At 45.5% G+C, this 15,351-nt stretch overlaps 1 protein-coding gene across 3 annotated transcripts in view; it reads left to right on the top strand.

Annotated features, from left to right (window-relative positions):
- Window positions 1–4,571: 4,571 nt before the first annotated feature.
- The window catches only part of WIPF1 (WAS/WASL interacting protein family member 1), a 60,067-nt gene continuing 49,287 nt past the window's right edge, over window positions 4,572–15,351 (top strand). For 2 of the 3 annotated variants that reach the window (XM_083410513.1, XM_083410514.1), the window contains exon 1: window positions 4,572–4,926. The gene's annotated coding sequence lies outside the window, so the exon portion shown is untranslated. Of the gene's footprint in view, window positions 4,927–11,997; window positions 12,261–15,351 lie in introns of those variants that run through there. The other variant, XM_083410515.1, reaches the window with a different exon arrangement.

Genomic DNA, 15,351 nt, shown 5'->3' with positions numbered 1-15,351 from the left:
TACTTCCGGGTTTGCAGTGTTTGGGTTCCAAGTTGTTTGAGTACCAAGGCGTTTGAGAAGCAAGGTACCACTGTACAAAGTTTGCAACACGTTTAACTGAAACACTTCTTTGATGTGTCTAGATCCAGCCCCAAGCTTACCTAATAGGAATAGCTGTTGGAAACAATATAGCATAGGAAGTCAAAGGATCTTGCTCATAGCTGCACTGAAAAGCAATTTCTAGCCCTCTATAAAGCAAAATAAAATAAAATAATTCCTCCCATGTATTGCACATAAGGTTTATTTCCAATACTTAGTGGTGGTTTTCCAATTTAGAATAACTAAAGCTGCTAAGTGGGTGATCACTACCACTTCCTATTCTTACAAAGTGTGTCAAATGCATCCCAATTCCCATTATCCCTGACCAGCCCTGCTGGGCCTGACAGTTCAGTAACATCTGGAGGGCCAAAGGTTCCCCACACCTGGCCTGGAGCATGGTTTAGAGACCTGGGTCCATAGCTATCAACTTATAGATTTGAAAATAAAGGACCAGCAGCCTTGAAAATAAGGGATCAGCAGCCCAAATAAGGGATTTTGGTTAGCTTATGAGTTCCTCCCGAGAGGGAGGGAGAGAGACTCTAGTCCATGCCGCCCACAAGCCCGGCATGAGGCGGTTGCAGTGCTGCCACAGCTGCTGAAGCGCCGCCCTTCTGTGTCCCTCCCCATCCCCTCCTCTTCCTCCTCCCTCAGGCTGCCGCCGCCGCCGCTGCCTCCGGCTTCCCCTGGCAGCGTGGCGGGAAGCCTCGCAAGAGAGGAGCTGCTTGTCTGCCCGCTGCCACCCATCTTTCACAATGCGCCCCTGAGGGGGAAAAGGGAGAGACGGAGACGCGGCAGCTCGTGCGCGCTCTCTCTCGAGGCGGAGGACCCTGAGTCGCTGCTTCCCTCCTGAGCCGGGTGAGCATGAAACCCAGGAAATTTAAGGGACATCATCAATCCAGGACAGCAGCGGGATATGGCGCTGGGATAAGGGAGTTTCCCGCCAAATAAGGGACGGTTGACAGCTATGCCTGGATCCCAGTGCACGCCAACTAAATGTTTGCGCCACAATGTGCCCCAAACTTCCCTGCTATGCAATGTCCCATTTTGTGACATTGAGCCTGAGAAAGTAGTAAGCAATCCCTATCCTAAGAACTTGTATAATGGCACAAGATGGATTTTTTCCCCAAAGCCAAGGAAGGAAGGAAGGAAGGAAGGAAGGAAGGAAGGGAGATTTAGAGCAAAAACCAAAACAGAACAAAGTTTGAAGAGAAGATGGGTGGAGGAGAAACACCCGGAAAGTTGTACAGCCTGCCTATTAATGCTATTTTTTATGTGAATCAAGATGGGATGCTTGCGGGCATCATTTGAAGAAGTAATTGACCTTTCCACACCTCTGCACATCCTGCAACTTGAGAAAGCATAGCTGGCAACAGCTTTTCTCCCCTACTGTTTAATGGGGCTCTTTTTCTTCTGCCTGCCCCTTTGCCTGTGGCATCTGTGTCCCCAGAGCACCACTGTTCCCCCCCCCCTTCCCCAGATAGATGTAATCGAGGCCATTAGAGGCAAGGTAAGGACAATAAACTCTTGGGAGGTCAATGGACACTGGTGGGAGCGTTTCAAAGCAAAGCACCTCGTTTGGATATTGTGGGTACGTAGGGACAAAGCACCTTCGCACGAGTCAAACTGCCCTGAAAGAAATACAATGTACTTCTAAGTCAATGGCTTTAAAATCCAGATTCCAGTCTACAAATGGAGGGACACAAGGTGTATTGCCGGGGGGGGGGGGGATACAGCATGTACACTGTGTGACTGCTCACAGACTTGATGGATACCTGAAACATAGAAATTGAGGCCTTGGCAAATTCAGAGAACCATACGAATCGGAGGAGATGCCAAGGCTGAATTGGTGTTCAAAGGCAGAACTCTCTCTCTCCCTAACAATTTCCTATAGGACGGCATATAATCCGAACCATAGTGATTATTGATATGCCACTACTGTAGTTGTATCGGCAGTGGCGCCCGTTCGCCTCCCCATCAGATGTCGAGGAGATAAAGAACTACACAACTTTTAGAAGGCATTTGAAAGCAGCCCTGTTTAGGGAAGTTTTTAATGTTTGGTGTATTTTTTTAAAAATGTTTTTATATGTGTTGGAAGCCGCCCAGAGTGGCTGGGGCAACCCAGCCAGATGGGAGGGATATTATTATTATTATTATTATTATTATTATCATCATCATCATCATCATCATTTTATACGCCACCCACCTGGCTGGGTTTCCCCAGCCACTCTGTGCGGCTCCCAACAGAATATTAAAAACATCAAACATTAAAAACTTCCCTAAACAGGGTTACCTTCAGATGTCTCCTAAAAGTAAGACAGTTGTTTATTTCCTTGACATCTGATGGGAGGGTGTTCCACAAGGCGGGCACCACTACCGAGAAGGCCCTCTGCCTGGTTCCTTGTAACCTCAATTCTCGCAGTGAAGGAACTGCCAGGATTTTGTTGTTATTTTTGGTGGGCATTTTTTTAAAAAAGTTATTTTTCCTCTGCTTGGTTTTGATTGTGCTCTTCTGCTTATTCTTCTGCTTATTGTTTGGCTCCAGCCATATTGGGTCGTGCGTTTTTTAAACCGACATTATTTCTGCTTCATGGTTTGATAGTGTTGTTACTGATCTTTGTTTGAGGTATTGTAAGCTGCCTGGCGTGGACATTTTGCCTAGGGTATGAATTTATTTATATTCATATCCTGGGCAACATGTCCACTCAACTACAGGCAATAATTTTTCCAGATTAGCTAATGTGGACCATAAGGGTGTGATATGTTGGGGGAGGAACTCTAGCTGAAAGACTTGACCGGAAATAATGAGAACAAACTTTCCCTAGAAATGACCAGCCCCTTTGTCAGATTCAGAGAACAGCTGGTCCGAAACCACTGCCACCCTTTATTTGCCCCCCTGGCAAAGATCCTGAGCCTTTAGCAGCTGTGAGGTGGTTTGGTTGGGGAGAACTCAACACTGCACAGGTGACACTGCCAAACATTGCATCATTTCCATGCCAGTTAAATTCCTGCAGCTGTTCTAGTCACCAGGACTCTGCCCAAAGAAAATACGCAGCACTATTGATAGAAGTTATCTACTTGGATAGATCTGATATAAAGCAACAAACAAATGTGCATTTTGTTAGGATGAAATAGCTGAGAAAGAATTTGAATCCTATCCGGGCTGTCTTTGGCATATGCGCTGCAAAAATCCGCCCAGGGTCCCCAAATTTAATTTAGCTGCCCCCAAGTTAACTTTTACTGATCTTTTTTTTGGGAGGGGGGAGCCAGAGTAGTTGTTGGTTGTTGTTTTTTAGGGGGGGGCGAACTCAAAGTTGTTGAGCTATAGGGCGGTATAGAAATAAAATAAAATGAGAACGAGACCTTCGGGTATAGGACAGTATAGAAATAAAAGAAATAATTTTTAAAAAATATTTGACACTACGGAGTAACAGAGCGAAGGAGGAGGGGGGCAGGGACTTTCGCTCCATTGCTTTTCACTGCCGCCAATCGAGAGGGACAGTAGGTATACATTTGGCACCCCCCAGAATTCGGCACGTTGCACCCCCACATAAAGATGGCCCTGAATCCTATGATTTTTTAAAATATCTTGATTATATTCTGTGAACCACCCTGAGACCTTCGGGGTATAGGGCGGTATATAAATTCAATAAGTAAAATAATGATTCTATGACATTAAATGCATCTGAACGTCTTGGCCGATTGATCAGAGGGGGTTTGCTGAATAATAATAATAATAATACTGTAATAATAATATTTATTTATACTTGAAGACTTAACTCCATGTTCATCTTGTTTTAACTAGTCTGTTGCCCAGCAGCGCGCAGGCAGCGACAGCTATTGCCCCTTTAAATCACATTCGGAAAATAAACATATTTGGCTGTCACGCCTAACAGCACCGGGCGGGACTTGTTTCCCAACTACCCTTTGCTAAATCCTCTTTGCATTCTAGATCAGCAAGACAGCACATTTTGCCGCTGCCTTTTTTTTTGTCCTTCGGGCCTGGCCTGCCCTTTGCACCTCCGCTATCCGGACTGAGAGAGATCTGCCTGTCTCGGCGCTGCGTGTAAAGGGCAGGCTAAGGGCAGCAGCTTCGGGCAGGGGGCGCTTCTAGTGGATACTGGGCATGCCTGCAGGTCGCGCGCATGCTCACTGGTGGGGGGGGGAAACCATTGCAGGGAGTTGAACCCATGCGTAAAAGTAAACAATCCATAATGCAATTGAGAAGAGGCGGTGTGTGTGTCTAGGGAGTGCATGGGGGGGGGGTCCTCTAATACAGGACAAGCCCAGAAGGACCCCTTCTTTTTTTCCTCCTCCTGCTTTGCGTACAAAAGAACCACACGAGATCCTGCTGGAGGGCTCTAAAAATAGGTTGCCCCCCACCCCAGGCTGAAAGGTCCCGCCTGCGCAACGGCGAGCCTTAAGTTCACCCACCCAGGCAGGCAGGCAGGCACCACCCGCGGATGTAAGAGTCCGCAGTTTGCACAGGATCTGAGCAGATCTCCGCAAGGGTGGGGAGTAGATCCGTCCCCCCCTCTTGCCCCGCCCCCGTTTCTCTTTTCCTGGGTTGACCCCAGATCTGCTCTACCCGGAGAGGAGGAGGACGGATCTCGGAGGGGGGAGCGGCTTCTGGGCGGCGGGGCTGCTCTCTGGATCTGTATCGCCGCCTTCTTCTTCCTCTTCCTCCTCCTCTTCGCCTCCCCCTCTGCTCGCGCCGCTGCCTTTCCATAAACATCTGGATCAGGGGAGGGGCTTTTTTTCCGCCCCTCTCTCTCTCTCTTGGAGGGGCTCTGGGCAATTGGCAACCTCTGAATGGCTCCGGGGGAGAGGAGAGCGCGAGTAGAAGTTTAGGTTGGTATCCTTCACACTTTTCTTTAAAACAACAATTAACAATAACGGTGATGGTTATGGTTATGATTGTTTTTTGGAGGGGTGTTGACTTGTGTGGATGTGAGCATCGGTCAGTTACTTTTGCTGGGGAGGCGGCTCCTCCCATCTCCCCACCCCAAGAACAAAAACTAAACCAGCAGAAGGGAGAGGTGCCTCCAGTCTGGGGTTCTCCCTCTGCCACCCCCCTCCCCAAATTTCTGCTGCAGATCCCGGGCCGACCTCCCGGTCCTCGCCCCTGTTGCTCCAGGCGAGCCGGGGTTGCTGCAGAGCTCATCTGGCCAAAGGAGCCGCCGCTTAGCAGAGCAGGCTTTGTGGTTTGTTTGTTTTTTTGGCAAGCGGGGTGTAAAAGAGGGGCGAAAGTCTCCGGCGGGGCGACCCACAGGCCGCCGCTCCCTCCGCAGCCCCTGCCTAAGTTAGAAACGTCCCCCGGGCGCCGGGAGCGGAGGAGGGGCGTCGGTAAGCAGATGTGGCTCATAAAGTAGACCCAGTTTCAGAACCCGCGTTAACCCTTGCTTTTTTTTAATTAAATGAAATGGAATCAAAACCCCTCTAGCCATAGAATCGGGAGGGACCCACGATGTTCATCTAGTCCAACCCCCTGCAGTGCTGGAATCTTAATTTCCCAATTTGGGATTCGAACCCACGACCGGGGAACAATCCAGAGGCTCATGCTGATGTTCCATTGACGCTCTGCTTTGTGTGTCTGCTTGAGAGTCCCTGTTTCTCTTTTCACCTAAAGCAGCTGTGGGTGTCTGGACAGGGATGAAACTAGGCTTTATTTCCCCCGGGGCAAAGACCCAGTTTGGCGCACACACACACACACACACACACGCATATTTGCATATGTTGCGAACCTCAGTCCACCCCTCTGGAGACTTCACTTGGGGCCAAAAAAAACCCAACCCTGGCTAGCCCCTCCACCCCCTGGCTCTGTTTTGGAAAAGGGTTTTGAGAGTGCTTTAACTACAGCTGATTTCTGCATTCGCGTTTGATAAGTGTCATATCAAGTGATGTTTTAATGTGGGTGAGAGAGAGGATGTGTGTGAGAGAGAGAATGCCCCCCCCCCCCAGCTAGAACTTCCAGGGATGGCTGTGGGCAGGATTCCTGCCTTTCAGGGGGCTGGATTAGATGACCCTTGGGGTCCCTTGCAAGTCTACAGTTCTATGTTCCTAAGCAGGCGTGAATCAAATCAAACTTCCATATCTCCTCAGCTGTGCCTTAGGGTGAGCTGCAAAACACTTGGAAATGGCTTCTGCAAGCAACTTTGCCAGCTTGCCAGCTTGCTATAAAAGAGCATCACTGTCTCGATTTCAACTTCCTCGTGCTTGATTTGATTTGATTTTCTCTGTTTAGAACAAGTCATTTGAATCTCTTGAATTTTGGTGGGTTTTTTTTTTTTTTTGGTTTGTGTTTTTTTTAAAGAAAGACGAGAAGAGGCGCTTATAAAATTCCCACAGTGCTCTGCTCAAATATGTGATGCTGGCTATTGCCTCCTTCCTGTGCCTATCATGAGCTAATGTTAGCAACTGCTTCGGAGCCAAATGGCTATTGAACGGCTTTCAATTTCCTTTATGTATAAATTTAAAGTTCAACATTTCCCTCCTCTTCCCTGGCATGCGTACAAAGACTCTGTTTTCTGTGTTTTGTGTGATTTATGTGACAAGATCCCCAGTCGCTCTTGCTGTTCCCACTCCACCCGCTTTTGAAAACAGATCGGGAAGTATTCTCAAATGAAATGGGTCCGCTAGCCATCAGCTGACTGTTGTGGTTCCCGCATCCTTACAAATTCTCAAGAGATGAGCAGAGTCCTGCTTCTGGAATAGTGTGCAAAGGTTTACCGTTAGCGCTTAAGACAAGACAGTGATGTAGCACAGGAACGCTGAACGGTGGAAACGAGTCAGATTGAAATGGCAAGAGTTTGAGAAGGATAAATAGGGCGAAAGGGAGAGAGAAATATGATGTAATTGCAGTGGTACCTCGGGTTAAGTACTTAATTCGTTCCGGTAACCTGAAACTGTTCTTAACCTGAAGCACCACTTTAGCTAATGGGGCCTCCCGCTGCTGCCGCGCCGCCGAAGCACGATTTCTGTTCTCATCCTGAAGCAAAGTTCTTAACCTGAAGCACTATTTCTGGGTAAGCGGAGTCTGTAACCTGAAGCTTATGTAACCTGAAGCATATGTAACCCGAGGTACCACTGTAATCGGGAAGAGATGCTCGGTTATTCGCAAGCCGTCTTGCAACTTGCCCTTGCTCTGTTTCCCAGTTGCCGTCTGGATTCCACCCTCTTCCTTTTTGCGGCTGCTGGTTTTAGTGACTGTTTGGAGTGGTGGTTGTGTGGTGATTTGGGCCTCACTCAGCAGAATGAGCAGGAATCTCCTCAGACGCAGCAACAGGGGCTGAATTGGCCATATTCTGAAGTAACCTGCATTCCCCCACCCCTTTGGATGGCAAACCGTAAGACTGTTCAGACTGTGAATTTACTTCAGTGCTAAGCATGTACAGCTATGGTTGGCCATAACTGGGGCGGGGGGGGGGCAGCTAACATGGCGCCCTCAAGACGATGTTGTCCTCCAACTCCCATCAGCCCCAGCCAGCATGGATGAAAGTTAAGGATGATGGGATTTGTAGTCCAACATCTGGTCTAACTCTTCCCTTGGAAGAGAGGTGGTATGAATAAATATTGAAAGGACAGAGCAGAGGTATAGGGACTGAGGGCAGGCCCGGCCCGGCCCAGCCATTAACCTTGGTGAGGCAGTCGCCTCAGGCAGCAGGCTGAGTACTGCTGGGAGGGGGAACGGATCCAGGCCCTCAAGAAACTTGCTGCCTCCTGCTCCTCCCTGGCCTCTTTTCTCCCTCACTGCCTTGGATATTTCCCAGGCCTTCTCCATAGAATCATAGAATCATAGAGTTGGAAGAGACCACAAGGGCCATCGAGTCCAACCCCCTGCCAAGCAGGAAACACCATCAGAGCACTCCTGACATATGGTTGTCAAGCCTCTGCTTAAAGACCTCCAAAGAAGGAGACTCCACCACACTCCTTGGCAGCAAATTCCACTGTCGAACAGCTCTTACTGTCAGGAAGTTCTTCCTAATGTTTAGGTGGAATCTTCTTTCTTGTAGTTTGGATCCATTGCTCCGTGTCCGCTTCTCTGGAGCAGCAGAAAACAATTTTTCTCCCTCCTCCATGTGACATCCCTTCATATATTTGAACATGGCTATCATATCACCCCTTAACCTCCTCTTCTCCAGGCTAAACATGCCCAGCTCCCTTAGCCGTTCCTCCAGTCACCTCAAGCAGCTGAGGGGGAAGCAGTGAGGGGCACCATTTTTTGTTTTGCCTCAAGCGGTGAAATGTCTTGGGCCGGAGCTGAATGAGGGGGACCCAGGGATGAGGGTTTTTTTTAAAAAAAAAGTCAAGACCCTAAGTTACATCTTTATTGAGTTGCTGAGGGGTAAATTACTTGATTTTTGCATGATTCGCAAACTCTCGTGTTTATAGGAGCGTATTGTTTGTTACCCGTTTGTTTTCTCTCAAGGAGGGGTTGCTTTTCAGCTGCAGGGAAATGGCACAGAATTCTCTTTTGTTACTAACAGGTCTGAGGAACCTGCGTCTCTGGCTGAACTTACAATTCCCATTATCCCTGAGCGTTGGCCATGTTGGATGGGACTGCTGAGAATTCTGCTTTGAGGATATATGTTGAAAACATTTAAGAACCCATTTTATTATACTAAAAAAGCTCAGTTAAAAACAAACAAGCCCATATCTAATAATGATGCAATAGCAGCGAGTTTCCTGTATCAGCAGCAGTGTGGACAAGATGACCTCTGACGTCATTTTAACTCTTGAGTTCAAAGTTGTACAGTTTGTCTGCCACTCTGAGCAACCTATCCTAAGATTAAAAATATCCGATGGCAGAGACTGCAAGTACTGTTCCTTGTTGCTTGTCAACTTACGTGCCTGTTTGGGAGTTACCTTCATGCAAAATGTGAATTGTACAGTCAAAAAGTTGCAGCAGATAATATGAAGCATGGCAGGATCTTAGTTAAAGGATTTATTGTTGCTTTGAGGCACATTTTACAGGATGCATATCAATCGGTGCCTCTTCCAAAGGTTAAATAAGAAGCCTGAATTGCATTGGAAGCAAATGTAGGCATTTACACTGTGCAGGTGTGTGATGTAGTACATTCCTTGCATGCATTCACTTATTTAGGGTTGCCATGTTTCAAAAACTGAAAATCTGGACACAAGAGATGTCGAACTTTCTTTTGGCAAAATCTCAAAAAACAAAGTTTTGAGCTATTTTTACGGAACATCACCCAAAACGACACCGGCGACATGTGTTGCCGTACGGACGGATTTTCCTGTATGTTTTTAGCAATTTCCACCCAGACACTGTTTCCGGCAGCCGAATCCCGGCTATGTCCGGGAAATTCTGGATGTATGGCAACCCTAGCTTATTTTACAAATCCATATGTTGCTCTTTCCACCCCACTCCCCTGCCAGTCTTATGTTGGTTCTTATGTTGTAGCAGCTGTGAGGAATGCTATCGCTGGGGAATTGTAAGGAACAGCAATCGTTTTGCTAGTCATTTCTTATTGTTCGATTGAATCTCATCAGTTTTGAGATGGTGATAAAACTTCTCTGGAATCAATTATCATTTCCCCACCCCCAGGCATTTCCCAAAAGGAGCCAATGATTAAAGAACATGAAAGTATTGGGGGAGGGGAGCCATTTGTTAGCCATACACAATTTTACTCATACTTGGAGTAGGCCTCTTGAAACCAATGGGCTTACTCCGAGTATGACTAAATCTGGATAATCAGCCTATGTTTGCAAAGTGAAAACTGCAAATATATATCGGGCACAGCATACACACAAAAACAACAACAGTGTTTGTGGCAAGGTGCTCCAGGGCAAGGAGGAGTGATTTCACTTTTAATTATCTTCGTATTCTCTTTTCTAGTTTCTTGATAATGCTTATCTGGGTTTCGTTTTCATTTTCAAGGAAGTAGGAAGTAAATTGGGTATTTCCAATTAAGAGCTTAATGACAGCACTGACTAGCCCTTTAGGGCACAATAAAATTATTCTGCCTAATTGTTTATAACTGTGAGATAACTACATCTTGCTCATGATTTAAATTTGTCATGTGACACAATGAGATGCTAGATGTCTGATCCGCCCGAAGTTCTATTGACACGGATGGCAGAGTGTGTCACCTCTCCAGCTGAAACAAATGGGACTTATCCATGCATGCAGAAATAAGCATTTTAAATGGAAATATTTACTTTCTCAGGCTTTAGTATTTCCTCTCTGTTTAATTTCTCCTTTTATAAGTTTTCTCCATGAATGTTGGAATGGTTCTTGCTGGAGTGCTGAGTAAAATACGAAGAATTACATTGCTAAAGGTTTTTCTGTAGCACATAACTGTTGCACAGAAATGGCGCAATAAGATTTTGTGGTTCTTCTTTTCTTTTCTCGCAAGGACAGAAGAGTCTTGCAATGTTGCACTGAACTGTTTTCCCGCAGGTTGCTTGGAGACCCAGCAATTTAATTGGGGGCTTAAATAAATGTTGCGGTTGTTCGTTGTTTTTATTTAGGGAATGTATGTGCTGCCACTATCAATCGGGTACAATGGTAGAGTGATGATTTGTGCTCTCCATGGTGTCCCACAGACTATGAACGTGAAAAGACAATAGTTAAAGCATTAAAGTCTGGGTAGAACTCCTAATAGAACTTGGGAGGATAGATGGAATTCAGTCATGTATGGAATTCCCATTAACTTCCCTTCTGCCAGCCTTAAGCATTGCATTAGCAAATATGTTAATCCCACTTTATGCTAAACAGGAGTCCCTCTTACCTAGGACTTGAAACCAAACCTGCTTCCAGGCAACCTGTGGATTGAGCATTCATCCCGATTTGTTCATACAAAATTTGCAGCATTGGCTATTTACCGAGCAATTTGTTTGCCGGGAAGTTAGATATGTTGGCGTAGGTTTGCTGAGGGTACCACATTGGGTACCTTGATCTACACGAATAGTAATCATGGCTGGTTCCAGTGGTTCCTTCAAAGGTTATCCTACATGCAAAGGTTATCCTACTCTTCCCAGTGCAATTCCCCATCATTTTCCTTACTGCGAAAAATGGTGAGGGACAGTGGGTTTGTTGCACAAGAGCTCCAAAGCAGCTTTAAGTGTGCAACCTGAATTTGGCAGTGTGTGACTGAATCCCACCCAAAAGTAGTGACTGTCTGAAGGGACTGTCTGAAGCTACTTCTTCTCTGTTCCTTCATAGGGAATCCTGGTTCGCATTAGATATGTTGGCATTAACGCAGATAACTGATGTACCGTATTTTTCGCTCTATAAGATGCACCAGACAACAAGACACACCTAGTTTTTGGAGGAGGAAAACAAGGAAAAAAAATATTTTGAATCTCAGAAGCCAGAACACCAAGAGGGATTGCTGCGCAGTGAAAGCAGCAATCCCTCTTGATCTTCTGGTTTCTGGGATAGCTGCGCAGCCTGCATTCGCTCCATAAGACGCACACACATTCCCCCTTATTTTTTAGGAGGAAAAAAGTGAGTCTTATAGAGCAAAAAATATGGTAATTCTCCATCATGGTTCAGGTCGATGGCGAGCATGCAACCTGCTTCTGGTCCCTTTATCGCCACTTAAAAGATGGTTAACATGACATCTGCCCAGGCCCTTGGAGTTATTGGCATGCAATGCTACTAAAGGAGGACAGCAGGCTGTGTTTTTGATGCTGGCGCTCATGAAGTCAGCCTCTTATGTATGGCTGCGACATTGGTATGCATTGTGCTGGATGTGGCACAAGGGGTTTACCAACTGTGCAGAAAGGAATCAACAAGATATTGTTTGGTTTCTGAATGAAACTGGGAGAATAGTGCTAACAGCTTTATGTCAGGGTTCTTCTTCCAGGAAATTAAACAATGAAATAAGTGTTTGGATCACAGTGGCCTTGTGCTATGGGTTGGATAATTAAATAATGGAAACCTCTGTAAAAGTTTTAGAACTTTAGCCGCTGCAGAGATGCATTAAAAGCAAACAGGGTTGCAAACAGGAAGCTGCCTTAGTAAGGAACTTTTAATGCTTATAAGGAAGCTAATGAGCTATAGTTCCCTTAGAGGAAACCACACAGAAGTTTTTCAGAAATTGCCTCTCAGTGGCTTCATGGGACCTCTCTGGATTCCTGCTCCGCCTTGCAGTGAAGTGAAGCAATCTCCTTTGATGTCACCATAAGGGGGCATTGATGAAGGAAGAAGCTGGTGTCTGGTAAGACGTTTTTAAAGTGTGTTGACCCTTGCTTGGGCGGTGTGGGGTGTGTGTGTGTGTGTGTGTGTGTGTGAAGAAGCATGATGACTCTGCTTTGGGTATGGTCACCCTTCTGGGGGCGTCTATGGAAAATGCTTTAATTGAAGTGGAAAAATGGCTTCACCTATGTTGGGTAAGAAGTGGAGACATCCAGTGTTGTGCAAGCAGATCTCCCTTCCCTCCTCCTCCTCCCCCTCTTCCCCACCTGCAGTCCCCTGTGCCTCCCCAAATATGCTCTGAGTGTATCCCAGATTTGGGAGGGGGCTGCAGGAAGAGCAGGAGAGCATTTCACTGAAGATGAACATCACTGGATTTCACCTTTGAAGAAACCTCTAGAACTAGCCTTTGGAGAACATCATGTTGTCTACGCTGATATAGAGATGGACATTGTAATCAGGTTGTATCTCTTACACTGGATAACACTGCCCACTTTAATGTGTGTGTTTTGTATTTGGCGGTTTCTGTAGCAAGTCTTTCCCAATTGTAGAAGGTGAATTTGATTTCAATATAAGGGAACTCCATCTTCTACCTGAGATCTTTCTGTTGCCTCACTGCATAAGGGTAGGACTGGTCCTGGGGTTCAGATTCCAGATTCAGGGTTGTATTCAGCTAAGAAAGTCCTACTCAGAGTATATCCACTGAAATTAATGAACCTAAGTTAGCCATGTGTGTTAATTTCAGTAGCTCTACTCTGAGTAGGACTAGCATAGTCCATACCATTCCAGGAAATGTTGTGAATATCTTCCATGCAGGAAAAGCAGTGCTAGGGTAGCAAAAAAACTGACCTTGTGGTGCAGTTTAGTGTTGCCCTTTTTTAAATATAGTTGCTTTTTTTTGGATTCTGAAATGCAGTTTCAATTTTTAAAAAAGGATTTATTAGACAACTAACTTGGCACTCAGTTAGGTAAAATCACCTGCTAATTTCTAGCAGCTGTAGAATCTACTTGTGTTTCAGAAGAAGGACCCAAGGTTCTCAAACTTGACATCATTTTATCCTTATCCTACTACGATGAAGGTTACTTTTATTTTTATACAAGCTGATATGAAGAGTTAAAATCAGAAAGCGGACAGAAGTTGTTGTAATTTATTTTGTATATTTTTACCCTGCCCCTTCAACCAAGTTTTCAGGGTGGCTTACAAAAATATAATGTAGTTAAGACAGGTTAACACACACACACACACACACACACACACACACAGCCCTATGGACATTACTAAGATAAGCAAGCCTAAGAGAACAGCATAAAACAGTTGTTGTGAGCAGGAAGCAGCACAATCCTTTAAATCCTAGAGATCGGATGGAACAATGAAAGCCACAACTGCTGCAAGCATCAGAAAACACATTGTAGTGATAGACTGTAGGGAGGGTTGTATGCTCACTGACAGCTGTGTGCATTGCATAAGGCCCAATTGTCTGGTTAACTTGGCATAGAAAATGAGCCTGGATACCATGCCAGACTACATGTGTATTGCAAAAAAAAGGGGAAAGAGCAGCTTACCCCAAAAATTCCCCTTGAAGTCACACCAATGATATGGAATTGCACAAGGGCACTAATCCAGTCTACATCTTGGAGATAAAAATATGCAATACATACTTTGAAAGCTGTTGGTTGCATTTGTTCATGTTTCCTGGTTTAAAACATCCATGAGGTTGATCAAGAGATCCCCGGTTATTGACCTAGTATTGCCTACAGCAAGGGTAGCCATCATAGTGTTCCCCATGGTTTTTGGGACTTCAACTTCCATATTTCTCCTACTAGGAGTATTGTGCTTTTCCAGTATCCCAAAGCCCAGTTCAGATGTAACAGTAAACCATGATTTTGCGTTGCATGCAGGAGTCTAAGGGTCTTCTTCCTCTCATTGGCTCTAAATCCTTCCCTTCTGTAGGTTTCTGTTGCAGCTGAACTGGCAACCACGGTTTGCATTCGCCCTCAAAATGGCAAAACCTTATCAACAGGCCATGGTTATAGTGACTGCGTTTTCACACACCAGTCAGCCAGATTTTCTGGCTCATTGCGGTTGACAAGAAGGAGCAGCAGCATATCCGTGCTCACTTTCCAATTGCTCCCTCCTTGGTGTAAGCAGCATAAACAAACCAGGCAGGCTGAAGGGAGAAACTTGGCTTTGTGTTCTGTCCAAACCAGGGATCATGGCTTGTTGGCTTCCAGCTCCAGCAATTCAGGCAACTTAACAAGCCATGATTGTTGTTGACCAGCGATCATGGCTTGTTAGGGAGCAACAGATCCCTGGTTTGGACATAATGCAAAGCCAAGGCTTCCCGTTTATCTATTTTGCACCAAGGGAAGAGCAGAGTAGGAACTATCAGGCAGAGGGCACCAGCACTCTGATACACAAGAAACTCTGACTTGCCTTATGCTTTAAAGAGGGAGGGCATGTGTGGTTCGGAGGCTCCTGTAACACCAAACTATGGCTTGACATTACTTCTGAATTCACCCTTTATCAGTCTATCAAGGGAAACCATCCATGCAAATTTGCTTTAAAAAAAATAGATCTAAATCTTTCCAGGTAATGCCCACATGTCGTAGCTAGCTTTGATGTTAAAATAACCCAATTTACTATGCTATGTAAATGCCACGCAATTACAATCATTCTTCACTTGCAAGCATTTTCTGCTTGCCTAACAGAATGATCTCCCCTCTCCTCCCCCTGTGTTCTGTTTTTGGGGATCTCCTGTCATTCCCACCCCTAGCTGATTTTGGGGGAAGTGCAGTTCCAAAGTAAAATTTACTCATAAAATGAGAGCACTGTTTTCTAAATTTAGTTCTGGTTGTTTTAAAAATGGCTCAGCCTCGCTCTCAACTTTCTTTCTGATTTGCTTCAGTTTTAAAACCTCAGAGTTGCCGTTCTGTTCTCAATCAGGGTATAAACGTGTGTGTGTGTGTGTAACAGTTTAAACAACTCATGTCAGTTAAACATAAAGGAGAATGAAAACAGCTGGTTACAAAACGTGGCTTGCCGATAGTTTTATGCAAAGTTGATTTTTCTGTGGAAATCCCCTCTGCTTCTCAATTGCACCATACTTAGTCACTGT

This window comes from Podarcis tiliguerta (assembly GCF_965153285.1).
Source record: "Podarcis tiliguerta genome assembly, chromosome: 1".
Taxonomy (NCBI): domain Eukaryota; kingdom Metazoa; phylum Chordata; class Lepidosauria; order Squamata; family Lacertidae; genus Podarcis; species Podarcis tiliguerta.
The sequence above is the reverse complement of the archived record's forward strand: the minus strand, read 5'-3'. Positions and strand labels throughout refer to the sequence as shown.